Source organism: Mustelus asterias, chromosome 11 (assembly GCF_964213995.1).
Source record: "Mustelus asterias chromosome 11, sMusAst1.hap1.1, whole genome shotgun sequence".
Taxonomy (NCBI): Eukaryota; Metazoa; Chordata; class Chondrichthyes; order Carcharhiniformes; family Triakidae; genus Mustelus; species Mustelus asterias.
This window is the reverse complement of record NC_135811.1, coordinates 78,328,474-78,342,243: the sequence shown is the minus strand read 5'-3', so window position 1 is coordinate 78,342,243 and position 13,770 is coordinate 78,328,474. Positions and strand designations below refer to the sequence as shown.

The 13,770-nt window shown below is 47.3% G+C and overlaps 1 protein-coding gene across 3 annotated transcripts in view; it reads right to left on the bottom strand.

Annotated features, from left to right (window-relative positions):
- Nucleotides 1–608, bottom strand: part of grnb (granulin b) — an 83,107-nt gene extending 82,499 nt beyond the window's left edge. Inside the window, exon 1 of one of the 3 annotated variants that reach the window (XM_078223820.1) lies at nt 533–608. The gene's annotated coding sequence lies outside the window, so the exon portion shown is untranslated. Of the gene's footprint in view, nt 1–460 lie in introns of all 3 variants that reach the window. The other 2 variants (XM_078223816.1, XM_078223817.1) reach the window with 2 other exon arrangements.
- Nucleotides 609–13,770: the final 13,162 nt, after the last annotated feature.

Here is a 13,770-nt window from a genome sequence, read left to right as displayed (position 1 = left end):
GGGGGGTGAGGACGGGGTCTGTGGGGGGGGCTGAGGACGGGGGTCTGTCGGGGGGGGTGTGAGGACGGGGGTCTGTCGGGGGGGGTGAGGACGGGGGTCTGTCGGGGGGGGTGAGGACGGGGGTCTGTCGGGGAGGGTGAGGACGGGGGTCTGTCGGGGAGGGTGAGGACGGGGGTCTGTCGGGGGGGTGAGGACGGGGGTCTGTCGGGGGGGTGAGGACGGGGTCTGTCGGGGGTGGGGGGTGAGGACGAGGTGTGTCGGGGGAGGGGGGATTGTGGGGGTAGTGAATCCCAGCTCCGTCCTCAAACCATTAATCCGAGTTAATTCGCGCGTTGCATCACCGCCCGACTCCGGCGATGCCGCTTTTCCCCCCCCCGGAGGCCCTCACCCGCACCCCCCCGGAGGCCCTCACCCGCACCCCCCCGGAGGCCCTCACCCGCACCCCCCCGGAGGCCCTCACCCGCACCCCCCCGAAGGCCCAGTGCCGGCTCTGCCTATCCCTACCACTCTCCCTCTCCTCTGGGGCTCTCACCGCTCCGCCGCAACCGCCGCTCCACCAGCAGGCCCCGCCTCCTGTCTCCGCGGATCACATGAGCGGCCAGTGTGGGCTGAGCGCAGACACAGAGCTCGCGGGGCGGGAGCAGAGGCGGGGCTCGAGTCACAGGGGGCGGGGCTGAAGGAGAGCGAGGCGCGGCTGGGGCGAGGGGCGGAGCTGATGGAGTGGGCGGGGGACAGTGAGGGCACGCGGCTGAGGAAGAGGGGCGAAGCTCGTGATTGGGGCGGGACTTAGTGAGGGGGCGGGGCTGAGTGAGAGGGGCGGGACTGTGGGAGAAGGGCGGAGCTAGTGAGAGAGCGGGGCCCCGTCTCCTGAACAAAAGTCATAGAATCCTACAGTGCAGAAGGAGGCTATTTGGCCCATGGAGTCTGCACCAACCACAATCCCACCCAGGCCCTACCCCAGTGCATTTACCCTAGCTAGTCCCCCTGACACTCAGGGGCAATTTAACATGGCCAATCCACCTGACCCGCACACCTTTGGAGTGTGGGAAGAAACTGGAGCACCTGGAGGAAACCCACGCTGGAACGGGGAGAATGTGCAAACTCCACACACAGTCACCTGAGGTTAAAATTGAATGCGGGCCCCTGGCTCTGTGTGGCAGCAGTGCCAACCACTGTGCCACCCTGCTGCTTCCAGCATTCTGCAGGAAGGACAAACTATGATTTCTGGTGCCAGCTATGATGATCCTATCAATCAGCAAATCCAATTAACACAAAGTTCCCCCGTTTTACAAAACAATTTGTAAAATTTTAACTCATAAAATCAGAATATTATTCTCCATGGAAACCAAACATTTCAACCCTCTGGTTGAGGAATATCTCACAGTAGATACCACCTGCACCAAGGGAATGCATTTGTGAGGAGGCAGTCAGATTGAAGATTAGCCCCTCTTGCCCATTACACTTCAACTTGGCACTTTGGTCAGGGCTGGGAGGGAGCCCACCTGGAGGTCCACCAACAACCTGACTCCACATATCCTTCCCCTCACCCCAACCCCGCACACCGACTGAAGTGAGACAGAAATTAAGCAGTAGCCCCCTCAAATAATGAAAGCCCCCTCAAAATCCACCCATGACACGGGTGCTAGAACTAGGGGGTCACTATTTAAAAATAAGGGCTCATTCATTTAAGACAAAGATGATTTTCTCTCAGAGGATCATGGGTTTCTGGGACTCGTTTCCTCCAAAGGTAGTGGAAGCAGGGTCTTTGAATATTTTTAAGGGAGAGTTAGGTAGATTCTTGATTAACAAGGGGATGAAAGGTTTTCAGGGTTGGCAGGAATGAAGGATTGTAGTTACAATCAGATCAGCCATGATCTTATTGAATGGTGGGCAGAGCAGGATCAAGGGGCCAAATGGGCTACTCCTACTCCTGATTCATATGTTTGTACTGTAAAGAATAAGTGAGGATGGGTGAACTACCTCCTTCCACTCTTCCCACTCCTGGGTTGGTTATAATAGAAATCAAAACAGAAAGTGCTGGAAGAAATTGGTAGGTGTTGTAGGTAAAAAAAACCTCTGACACTATTAGTGGTTCAAAATGCAGTGTTTATTTTCACAATTGTGGGAGAAGTGAGGTTCCTAACAGTGGACCCCCAGCCTCATCGAACACAAGTAAGAACAGAGTTTATATATGTCCCGGGCCCCGCCCTCATTACATTGCAATTCTCTAAGATGTCTGTCATTGATAAGGTGCCCCATAAAAGGCTGCTGAAGAAGATTAGGGCACACGGAGTTGGGGGTAGTGTGTTAAAGTCGATTGGGGACTGGCTATCCGACAGGAAGCAAAGAGTCGGAATAAATGGGTGTTTTTCCGGTTGGAGGAAGGTAACTAGTGGCGTGCCGCAGGGATCGGTACTCGGGCCGCAACTATTTACCATTTATATAGATGATCTGGAGGAGGGGACGGAGTGTAGGGTAACGAAGTTTGCAGACGACACAAAGATAAGTGGAAAAGTGAATCGTGTGGAGGACGGAGAAGATCTGCAGAGAGATTTGGACAGGCTGAGTGAGTGGGCGAGGATATGGCAAATGGAGTATAACGTTGATAAATGCGAGGTTATACACTTTGGAGGAAATAATAACAAATGGGATTACTATCTCAATGGAAACAAATTAAAACATGCTACCGTGCAAAGGGACCTGGGGGTCCTTGCGCATGAGACGCAAAAGCCCAGTCTGCAGGTACAACAGGTGATCAAGAAGGCAAATGGGATGTTGGCCTATATTGCGAGGGGGATAGAATATAAAAGCAGGGATGTCTTGATGCACCTGTACAGGGCATTGGTGAGGCCGCAGCTGGAATACTGTGTGCAGTATTGGTCCCCTTATATGAGGAAGGATATATTGGCATTGGAGGGAGTGCAGAGAAGGTTCACCAGGTTGATACCGGAGATGAGGGGTTTGGATTATGAGGAGAGGCTGAGGAGATTGGGTTTGTACTCGTTGGAGTTTAGAAGGATGAGGGGGGATCTTATGGAGACTTATAAGATAATGCGGGGGCTGGATAGGGTGGAGGCGGAGAGATTCTTTCCACTTAGTAAGGAAGTTAAAACTAGAGGACACAGCCTCAAAATAAAGGGGGGTCGGTTTAAGACAGAGTTGAGGAGGAACTTCTTCTCCCAGAGGGTGGTGAATCTCTGGAATTCTCTACCCACTGAGGTGGTGGAGGCTACCTCGCTGAATATGTTTAAAGCGCGGATGGATGGATTCCTGATCGGTAAGGGAATTAAGGGTTATGGGGATCAGGCGGGTAAGTGGTACTGATCCACGTCAGATCAGCCATGATCTTATTGAATGGCGGGGCAGGCTCGAGGGGCTAGATGGCCTACTCCTGCTCCTATTTCTTATGTTCTTATGTTCTTATGTTCATGGTGAGATTCTTGTTGTATTAGCAGTATCTTCCTCTGCGTACTTTGTTCGATCTCCAAGGCCATGATTGTTCGTCATTTATATCCTTGAAACAACATCACAGGTTTTGCACAAACAAGTTAACAAATATACATGCAAGTTTGTATAATACTTTATATCAGGATAAGATGAATAACGTATGATGAATATATATATATAAATCTATGGTTATACGATCACAGAAGGCATACATGTCAACTCCATCATGTTAAACAAAGGTACATAAAAATGGAGATTGTTTAGCTTATTTCGAGCTGGGTTAATCGCATTTCTTAATAACAAGAAAAGCTATTCCTCTTATCTGGCACAGACATGAAAAACACCGAACTCTGACGAAAACATGAACTCTGCAGTGTTCTCAACAAAATCACAGAGTTCGGGTCTTAATGCTTAAGTGTGACAAAGTTCATTAACCCATTCCCGACTTCACTAGGTCTGACAGCATCTGCGGAGAGCGAAACAGAGCTAACATTTCAATGTGACTCTTTTCTGGAAATTATTTTTTCAGTCAAAGTGGACTCGAAAGTGTTTCTCTCTCTCCAGATGCTGCCAGACCAGCTGATTTTCTACAACACTTTCTATTTAAATTTCAGATCTCCAGCTTAGACAATGCTTTGCTTTAGTTTTGCCTATAGCAGAGTTTGAATTTAGAAAGGTTGTAAGGATGTAATATAGCCAATTCAATATGAACCTCTGGCGGAGCAACACCACTTATGAAGGCCGCATGTCACAATGATTGACTCATCAAATCAACAGCATGTTCTTTCAGTTGTGTATAATATGCAGAATTCACACCATATTCAATCAACCTGTGCTTGCAAAACCAAAAACCAAATGTTTACAGTTGGATCTGATTCTGTGATTTGGGCAGCACTTTATATACAACCCTGAGTGTAGTCTTATGCACTTAGTCATTGAAATTTGGGCTAAACTGTTTCTAGCTGCTGCAGGCAGTGGGCTGGTCTTAATTTGCCAGTCAGCCTGTAGAGGGAGCGATTGCACATTGCAGATTTCTGATGATGCACATGGGCAATTTCAGTAGCCGGGGTCCGACAGACAGATTTTGAGGCAGCCTCAACACAGCCACCTCCAGACATGGGGAGAACATGCAAACTCCACATGGTCACTCAAGGCCGGAATTGAACCCGGGTCCCTGGTGCTGTGAGGCAGCAGTGCTAACCATTGTGCCACCATGCCACCCAACTATTTTTCTTGTTTTACTGAAAGAATCATTTGGAGGTTAGAAGGCAGCTGAGTGTATTTAACATTTTTAAAATGTCTATATATATGACCTAACATCTTGTGAGAGTGGGGAGAGGAGTGTAAGGAGCCAAAATCAATGTGGTGGGTCTGTGGTGATTTTCAATTGATAAAAACTTTCTCACCGAAAGAGTGGCTGAATTTTGAGGACCATTAATGCTCCCATTTGTTTTTGTTCCTTATTAGAGGAGTTAGGTTTTTAAAATTCATTTGATGAGATGTAGGCATCGCTGGCTAGGCCAGCATTTTTTATTGCCCATTGCTCTTCAGAAGGTGGTGGTGAGCCGTCTTCTTGAACTGTTGTAGTCCATGAGGTAAGGTAAGTCACCATAGTCCCAGATGATCATAGGCTGCTCTCTCCTTTGAGGGGGAGAGCTGGCTGGTGGTGATTTTAACCTGAGGGTCACCACACCTCAAGGCGTGTGGCAAGATTGAGAAGGCAGACCTTCATGTGGTGGAGGTACACCCACAGTGCTTTTAGAGAGGAGGTTCCAGGATTTTGACCAGTTGACAGTGAAGGAATGGCAATATAATTCTAAGTCAGGATGGTGAGTGGCTTTGAGGAGAACTTGCAGGTCAGGGTGTTCTTATGTATCTGCTTCCATTCTCCGTCTAGATGCTAGAGCTTGCAAGTTTTGAAGGTGCTGCCGAAGGAACTTTAGTGAGTGCATTGATGATGCTTACTGCTGCCACTGTTCGTTGATGGTGGAGGGAGTGAATTTTGGATATGATGGATGAGGTGCCAATCGAGCAGACTGCTTTGTCCTGGATGGTGTCGAGCTTTTTGAGTGTTGAGCTGCACTCATTCCAGGCAAGCGAAGAGTTTTCCATCATATTCCTGACTTGAGCCTTGTAGATGATGGTATAAGAGGTGAGTTATTCGACACAGGATTTACAGCCATATCATAACTATTTATCCCGATTGCCATGGGTAAGAGGGGGTCAATTTAAACTGCCCTGATTTCCCCACCCTCTACCTATCCTTATCCTTTCCCCCTTTATATATGGTGTATTTTCCCCAACCCTTAAATTTGGAAAGGTTCTAATCCTCTATTAATGACCTGCACAACACACCTGATGTAAGATGAAAATAAAAGTTGGTTTATTTTTACACGCACACACGCACACACACGCACACATACTCACGCACACACACACACAAAAACACACATACACGCACACACACACACACACACACACAAGAGCGGCTTCACAAATTCCATCTCTTTTTGCAATCACACAATAAATGGGGGATAAGGAAAAAGAAAGAGGGTTCAGGGCATGACCACAATAAAAGTGCAAGTTTTGGTTTTACATGTGTCCAGAGTGCAGAATCACTGGTCAACTGGAGTGTTCCTTCCCAGGGGAGGTTGGGCGATTGTAGAATGCCTCTGTCTTTTGAGAGCAAGATTTGCACAACAGGAGAACACACGTTGAATGGGTTAATTTGGAGGCATGAGTTCCACAGGTCCAGCAAAGAACAAAGAAAATTACAGCACTTCGGCCCTCCAAGCCTGCACCGACCATGCTGCCCGACTGAACTAAAACCCCCTACCCTTTCGGGGACCATATCCCTCTATTCCCATCCTATTTATGTATTTGTCCAGACGCCCCTTAAAACTCACTATCGTATCTGCTTCCACTACCTCCCCTGGTAGCAAGTTCCAGGCACCCACTACCCTCTGTATAAAAAACTTGCCTTGTACATCTCCTTTAAACCTTGCCCCTCGCACCTTAAACCTATGCCCCCTAGTAATTGACTCTTCCACCCTGGGAAAAAGCTTCTGACTATCCACTTTGTCCATGCCCCTCGTAATCTTGTAGACTTCTATCAGGTGGGATGTAGTCAGGTAAAAAGAACCACATTCCTCAGAGCAATGTGGCTGTTGAGCAAAGGGAAAAAAGCTTTCATCAGTGAGGGCTCCAGACAGTGCTAGAGATCCCAGACAGTTAATGAATAGAACATACATTCCACCCGATAAGAAAGTATCAAGTGACAGTGAGAAAGACTTCCAAAGTCTGCGAACTCACGTAGACCCATGCTGTCAGAGGGTAAATGTGATTGGCCACAGTAAATAATCCATACTAATAATGATTGGCTCATACCCAACTGGTGTGAGCAAAGAGGTGGGCAAATGGCTTTTGAAATTTGTATAATTGTAATACCGAGGGTGATGTAATTTCACAATAGATTTGGACTGCCCCAAATCTCTCTCCGTGGACCAAGCTTGCGAAGTAAAGAAACGTTTTCAACCAGCATACTGTCTCTGCGAGTCTTGTGTTAGCTGAGAAAGCCAGCATAATACATGGTCTCTGAAAAAGCTCCAACAGGGCCTATGTTCACTTTGGCCCCTCTCTTCCTTATATGTTTAAAGAAACTCTTGCTATCCATTTTTATATTACTTGCTAGTTTACCCTTACAGTTCATCTTTTTTGGGATCACCTTTTGTTGGTTTTTAAAACTTTCCCAATCTTCTGGCTTACCACTATCCTTTGCCACATTGTTTTCAGTTTAATACTATCCTTAACTTTCTTAGTTGACTGTGGTTGATTTATCCCCTTCCTAAAACTCTTCTTCCTACTGGCATGTATCTTTTTTGTGAGTCTTAAACTATTGTCACATTCGCCTGTCGTTGCTGATCAAGTGTCTTTTTGCTATACTCCTTTCCCAGTCCGTTCCAGCTAACTCTGCCTCAATCCTTTGTAATTACCCTTACTTAATTTATCACAGTTGTTTCTGACCCAAGTTTCTCACTCTCAAACTGAATGTTCAATGTTATGGTCACTGTTTCGAAGAGAATCTTTTATTCTGAGATTGTTTATTAAATGTGCCTCCTTACACATGTTCCCATATGCCTACTTCTCCTAGATAATGGAGGTCGCAGCTTTGGCAGGTTGCTGTGAAGAGGCTTTGCTAAGTTGCTGCAGTACTTCCTTTAGGTGGGACACACTGCACCCAAGTGATCAATTGGGCCAGTGGGTTGACGAATGGCAGATGGAGTTTAATTTAGATAAATGCGAGGTGATGCATTTTGGTAGATTGAACCAGGGCAGGACTTACTCAGTTAATGGTAGGGCATTGGGGAGAGTTACAGAATAAAGAGATCTAGGGTTTCATGTTCATAGCTCCTTGAAAGTGGAGTCACAGGTGGACAGAGTGGTGAAGAGGGCATTCAGCATGCTTGGTTTCATCGGTCAGAACATTGAATACAGGAGTTGGAACGTCTTGTTGAAGTTGTACAAGACATTGGTAAGGCCACATTTGGAATACTGTGTACAGTTCTGGTCACCCTATTATAGAAAGGATATTATTAAACTAGAAAGAGTGCAGAAAAGATTTACTAGGATGTTACCCTGACTTGATGGTTTGAGTTATAAGAAGAGGCTGGATAGACTGAGGCTTTTTTCTCTGGAGCGTAGAAGGCTGAGGGGCGATCTTAGAGAGGTCTATAAAATAATGAGGGGCACAGATCAGCTTGATAGTCAATATCTTTTCCCAAAGGTAGGGGAGTCTAGAGGGCATAGGTTTAAGGTGAGAGGGGAGAGATACAAAAGTGTCCAGAGGGGCAATTCTTTCACACAGAGGGTGGTGAGTGTCTGGAACAAGCTGCTAAAGGTAATAGTAGAGGCGGGTACAATTTTGTCTTTTAAAAAGCATTTAGACAGTTACATGGATAAAATGGGTATAGAGGGATATGAGCCAAATGCGGGCAATTGGGATTAGCTTAGGGGTTTTAAAAAAAAAGGGTGGCATGGACAAGTTGGGCCAAGGGGCCTGTTTCCATGCTGTAAACCTCTAACCTCTATGACTCTATGACTCTAAGTAGGTGGAGAGAGTGATTCATTAAAATAAGGTCCAATCATGTGGTCTGAATTGACTTGGATGCTATTGAACTGGTTGAATGCTGTTGGAGATGCATTCATTCAAGCGAGTGAAGAATTATTCATCACACTCCTGAGAATGCTTTGTAGGTAATGGAAAGGCTTTGTGGGATCAAGAGGTGGGTAACTCACTATAAACTATCCAGCCTCTAAACTGTTCTTGTAGCCTTACTGGCCTGAACTGTGCTGGTCCAGTTAAGTTTCAAGTCAAAGGGGATTTCCTGAGAGTTTGATGGTGGGGGAATCAGCCATTACATACCAACCCCTGAGACCCTTGCAGCATGCCAAGATTCCTTCATTTGGCATTGTGGATTCACAAGGATTATGTATTCACATCACTGGCAAACATTTCTCAGTCACACCCCTTGCTTACCTTACCATATTTGTACAAACGCATTGATGGATAGCTTCCACACTCACTCTTGCAGGAAGTAGCAAGTCATTTACCCTTTTCCTCTATTGCAACCAGGTCCTACAATTACCCTATGGCTGTTGACCATATGTACAACCTCCATCTAAGTTTTCTGCTTGTATTATGCTTGGAGCCCAAAGAAGTAGGCGAGATCCTAAATGAATACTTTGCGTCGGTATTCACAAAGGAGAGGGATGTGTTGACTGGGAGTGTCTCGGAGGGGAGTGTTGAACCGTTGGAGAAAATCTCCATTACAAGGGAGGAAGTGTTAGGTTTGTTAGAGAATATAAAGACTGACAAATCCCCAGGGCCTGATGGAATCTATCCAAGGCTGCTCAGGGAGACGAGAGATGAAATCGCTGGGCCTCTGACGCAAATCTTTGTCTCGTCACTGGACACAGGCGACGTCCCAGAGGATTGGAGGATAGCTAATGTGGTCCCGTTATTTAAGAAGGGTAGAAAGGATAACCCGGGTAATTATAGGCTGGCGAGCTTGACGTCCGTGGTGGGGAAGTTGTTGGAGAAGATTCTTAGGGATAGGATGTATGCGCATTTAGAAAGGAATAAACTCATTAACGATAGTCAGCAGTGTTTTGTGAGAGAGAGGTCATGCCTCACTAACCTGGTGGAGTTTTTTGAAGAAGTGACTAGAATGGTTGACGAGGGAAGGGCCGTGGATGTCGTCTATATGGACTTTAGTAAAGCGTTTGACAAAGTCCTTCATGGTAGGCTGGTGAAAAAGGTTGGCTCTCATGGGATAAAGGGGGAGGTGGCTAGATGGGTGGAGAACTGGCTTGGTCACAGAAGACAGAGGGTGGTAGTGGAAGGGTCTTTTTCCGGCTGGAGGCCTGTGACCAGTGGTGTTCCGCAGGGCTCTGTATTGGGACCTCTGCTGTTTGTGATTTATATAAACGATTCATAGAATCCCACAGCGCAGAAAGAGGCCATTCGGCCCATCGAGTCTGCACCAACCACAATCCCACCCAGGCCCTATCCCCATATCCCTACATATTTACCCACTAATCCCTCTAACTTATGCATCCCGGGACACTAAGGGGCAATTTAGAATGGCCAATCAACCTAGCCCGCGCATCTTTGGACTGTGGGAGGAAACCGGAGCACCCGGAGGAAACCCACGCAGACACAGGTGGTCTCACAGGTGGTTCACAAACGATCTGGAAGAAGGTGTAACTGGGGTGATCAGTAAATTTGCGGACGACACAAAATTGGCAGGACTTGCAGATAGAGAGGAACATTGTCAGAAGCTACAGAAGGATATAGATAGGCTGGAAATTTGGGCAAAGAAATGGCAGATGGAATTCAATCCTGATAAATGCGAAGTGATGCATTTTGGTAGAAATAATGTAGGGGGGAGCTATACGATAAATGGCAGAACCATAAAGGGTGTAGATACGCAGAGGGACCTGGGTGTGCAAGTCCACGGATCCTTGAAGGTGACGTCACAGGTGGAGAAGGTGGTGAAGAAGGCATATGGCATGCTTGCCTTTACAGGACGGGGCATAGAGTATAAAAGTTGGGGTCTGATGTTGCAGATGTATAGAACGTTGGTTCGGCCGCATTTGGAATACTGCGTCCAGTTCTGGTCGCCACACTACCAGAAAGACGTGGAGGCTTTGGAGAGAGTACAGAGAAGGTTTACCAGGATGTTGCCTGGTATGGAGGGGCTTAGTTATGGGGAGAGATTGGGGAAACTGGGGTTGTTCTCCCTGGAAAGACGGAGGATGAGGGGAGACTTAATAGAGGTGTATAAAATTATGAAAGGCATAGATAGGGTGAACGGTGGGAAGCTTTTCCGCAGGTCGGTGGTGACGTTCACGAGGGGTCATAGGTTCAAGGTGAAGGGGGGGAGGTTTAACACAGATATCAGAAGGATATATTTTACACAGAGGGTGGTGGGGGCCTGGAATGCGCTGCCAGGCAAGGTGGTGGAGGCGGACACACTGGGAACGTTTAAGACTTATCTAGATAGCCATATGAACGGAGTGGGAATGGAGGGATACAAAAGAATGGTCTAGTTTGGACCAGGGAGCGGCACGGGCTTGGGGGGCCGAAGGGCCTGTTCCTGTGCTGTATTGTTCTTTGTTCTTTGTTCTTGGTCAGATGTGGATATCTCTTGCCATCCCATGGGAGAGGACCATCTTATCATTCACTGGTTATTTGGAGGAGGGTACACAGGGAGTCATTATTAAACTTTGGGATTATCCATGAACATTCCTCTGAATATTCTGATAGCTAAACATTGTGGCACCAATCCTTAGTGTGACCTTCTGACTCCATCATCCAGTTGTTCAGAGTATTCTGGAAGGACTGAGCCAGAAATGCTTGCATTTGCTCCTCTGCCTGCCTCTACAACTCACTCTGCCCTTCTTCTCCAGACCGTGCCTTACTCTGAATCTTATTGCTGGTGTCCCTTCAAACTCCACAGCAGCGCCTTCTGCCCATGAGCCCATCCTCCGTCACCACATTTCAGCCTGTTCTGACCCTCTCTGTCACCCACATTTCCAATGCCAATTGTTCACTGGTTAGCTGGCATGTGATTGTTGAGGGAATGCAGGACTGGGTAGCAGGAGTGGGATTTGCCCACTTATGCCATGTCACGCACTCACCTCCTGTAAAATCCTGCCCGTTGTGCATTTGTCCAGACTTGGTCAGACACAATAAGAGAGTTGTTGAACTGTGTTTGGCTTGTTGGATTGGAATTGTTTTATATGATATATGCCAGAATAGTTAATCTGAGGTAACCAATCATTGTCATTTTTCGCTATTTCACCAATTTCATTGTTAGGCTTTTCCTCACAGGCCTTGTCCTAACAGCACCAAGGACCCGGGTTCAATTCTGGCCTCGGGGCACTGTCTGTGTGGAGTTTGCACTTTCTCCCCGTGTCTGCGTGGGTTTCCTCCGGATGCTCCGGTTTCCTCCCACAGTTCAAAGATTTGCGAGTTAGGTTGATTGGCCATGCTAAGTTGACCCTAGTGTCAGAGGGATTAGCAGGGTAAATGTGTGGGGTTACGGGAATAGGGCCTGGCTGGGATTGTGGTTGGTACAGACTGGATGGGCTGAATGGCCTCCTTCTGTACTGTAGGGATTCTATGATTCTATGATAAGGATTCTATGAGAGTGTATATTCATAGCTTTTGGGGGTGATTTCCACTACTTTAGAGTTTATCGGTGCTGGTCGCCACCTCCCAACTGTCAACTTTCAGTTCAGCATGGGAGCTGTTTATACTGCTCCACATTCGACCTTAGATGAGGAACAGGATGAGTAGCAACAAGGTCGCCACCAGCAGCAGCAGGAACAGCAGTAATCTCCACAAGCACTCTCCGCTCCGTTGACAAAATTGATTGAGCGCGGATCTCCAGGTCATAGGAGACGATGCGCCCAATACCAGCTTTACGGACACATCTTCTTGGACTTGGCTGAGCCCCAGCACCTCAGGACCCTTAGAGTTTTCTTTCAGGCGGTTGCTGACGTTGGCAGCCTCTTGCAGGAAGACATGCTGCTAAGTGGACCAGGGATTGCCAGTGGCTATGAAGGTCACCAAAGCCTTTGACTGATTAGCTTCTGGCTCCTTCCATGGATCTGCAGGTAACAGTTGTAGAATGTTGCAATTGGTTGCCCATAGTGCATGCCCACAAGTCACCAGTGCCATCTTTGCTCCTTTTATTTATTTATTTTCATTAATCCGTGGGACATGGGCATTGCTGGCTGGCCGGTATTTATTGTCCATCCCTAGTTGCCTTTGGAGGACAGTTAAGAGTCAACCGCATTGCTGTGGCTCTGGAGTCACACATAGGCCAGACCGGGTAAGGACAGCAGATTTCCTTCCCTAAAGGACATTAGTGAATGTGCATTTAGTGAATGCACATGTGCATTTTGTAACTGGAGAGGCCAATCTGGAGAAGCAGGAGAATAAAGAGCTTGAAGTGCCAAGAGCCTCATGAGCTGCACACAAAGTGGTTTAAACAGTGCAGCCAGCAGGCACACAAATTCTGAAACCATTTGGCTCCCTGTGTCTTCATTTCAAGACTGCTCATCTTAAACTCCTGCCCAATAATTCTTCACAAAAGAGAAAAGGTGACTTGCCAGCCGGCAGGCAAGAATGGGTCGGAGAGTAGAATTGAACAGTGAAGTAAATGGTGTGGTGCATAAACATGAAACAGAAATGAAACTCTGTAAACTTGTGCACAACATGGGGCGGTACTGTGTCACAGTGGCTAGCAGTGCTGCCTCCCAGTGCCGGGGACCCAGGTTCGATTCCCAGCTATGGTCACTGTGTGGAGTCTGCGCGTTCTCCCCATGTCTACGTGGGCTTCCTCCGGGTGCTCCGGTGTCCTCCCACAGTCAGAAAGATGTGCTGGTTAGGTGCATTGGCCATGCTAAATTCTCCCTCAATGTACCCGAACAGGCGCCAGAGTGTGGCGACCAGGGGGTTTTCACAGTAACTTCATTACAGTGTCAATGTAAGCCTTCTTGTGACACTAAAAAATAAACTATTAACTTCAAACATCAACCTTGGAGTCATTCATCCCTGCTTCCATTCCAGTTAATTGCTTCTCCAACCTGTCCAAGGCCTTGATGTCCTTCTTAAGGTGTGGTGCTCAGGACTGAATGCAATGGGCAGCATAACATTTGGAACTGGTTGCTGCAAGAGTGGCCAGCTGTGGCTCAATCATCCACCAGCTCATGGAGCAGGTTTTGCCGTGGCTCTTTAACTCAGCCAGGGTA